This window comes from Bos grunniens, chromosome 23, assembly GCF_055505025.1.
Source record: "Bos grunniens cultivar Pamir isolate PY7600 chromosome 23, Bosgru_T2T1.0, whole genome shotgun sequence".
Lineage (NCBI taxonomy): Eukaryota > Metazoa > Chordata > Mammalia > Artiodactyla > Bovidae > Bos > Bos grunniens.
The window spans coordinates 4356555-4358437 of NC_141187.1; positions in this window are offsets into that span (position 1 = coordinate 4356555).

The window sequence follows — 1883 nt, forward strand, 5'->3', positions numbered from 1 at the left end:
AATAGACAGTTTCCATATCAAGTTACAAAATATGAGATGAAAGCATTCCTGTAACTATGAATACAAAAATCTACTTGTGCTGTTTGCCTTTTTATAAATGAGTTTTACACGTTTTTGGAGAGAAATGACAAAAAATAAGATATGATTCCAATCATATACATAACATATCTCTCTAGTTAAGTCTTCTTTAATTTATCTCAGCAATAGGTATCACATATTTTAATTTAAAATGTTTGTTTATAATCTGCTGTAATTACTGTTAATTTTTAATCTAAAAGTTCCGAGAGGAAATTTCAAGAGAGTATGATAAATTTTTCCCTACAATCTAAGAGAAGACAGAATAGCATCATTACTATTTTAGAAGTAGAAACTTTTGAATAAAATTTTTTAATTAGAAGAAATGAAATATGCACAATTTAATAATAGTACAAAGGTGGAATTTGATGAGTTATGGAAGAGTTACACATGGTACAATACAAAAGTCAAGGAGAAAGCAAATTCAGCCTTTGATATTTCTTAACCAGTTAAAAATAATAAAAACATACTTAAGCAAATCTGTCTTAACTATATGAAAAATTGAATCCTAAAAGATGTAAGAAATTGGAAAAATAAAAAAGATTCTTATGACAACTTCTACATCCAAGATGGCATTCAACATGGATAATAGTCTATTTTTTTAATTTAATGTTTTCATTTATAGAGACTGCTCTTCTTACTTCATTAAATGATTTCAGCATTTAGTAATCAACATAACCAAGCTAAGTCCTTCAGATTTCATCTTTCACTATAATTAAAAGTAGCTGGTCAGTAAGTAGACATTTCTTCAAAGAAGACATACAGAGCCCAACAAACACATGAAAACGTGCTCATCCTCGATAATTATGAACACAACTTAGCAACTGAACAACAGCAACAACAAAGCCAAAACTACAATGAGGTCCCCCCTCACACTAGTCAGAATGGCCACTGTTAAAAAGTCTACAAATAACAAATGTTGGAGAGAGCGTGGAGAAAAGGGAACCCTCTAATACTGCTGTGGGAATGCAAATTGGTGCAGTCATTATGGAAAACATTATGGAGTTCCCTCAAAAAGCTAAAAACAGAGTTGCCATATGATCCAGAAATTCCATTCCTGGGCATACATATACTCAGGTAAAACTGTAAAGATAAAAAAGTATTCAAAAGATACTGCAGGGAGCAATGGGGACACAGACGCAGAGAAAAGACTTGTGGACACAGGGGAGGAAGGAGAGGGCGGGACAAATTGAGAGAGTAGCATTGAAACATACATATTATCATATGGAAATTAGATAGCCAGCGGACATTTCATGTATGACACAGGGAGCTCAAATCTGGTGCTCTGCGACAACCTAGAGGGGTGGGAAGGGGTAGGAGGTGGGAGGAGTTTCAAGAGGGAGGGGACACATGTATACCTATGGCTGATTCATGCTGATATATGGTAGAAACCAATAAATATTGTAAAGCGATTATCCTCCAACTAAAAATAAATTGATTAAAAAAATTAAAACCAATAAATAAATAAAATAGGCAGGCAGCATGGCACAGGGCAACATAAGCAAAAATGTATATTCAGGCCATAGGGAAAAAAAAAATCCTGACCTCCTCTCTTGCCAAGCAACAATTCCATAGAAAGTTTGTGTTCTAATGGTATCAGTTCAGTTCAGTTTAGTCGCTCAGTCATGTCCGACTCTTTGTGACCCCATGAATTGCAGCACGCCAGGCCTCCGTGTCCATCACCAACTCCCGGAGTTCACTCAGACTCACATCCATCTAGTCAGTGATGCCATCCAGCCATCTCATCCTCTGTTGTCCCCTTCTCCTCCTGCCCCTAATCCATCCCAGCATCAGAGTCTTTTTCTAAT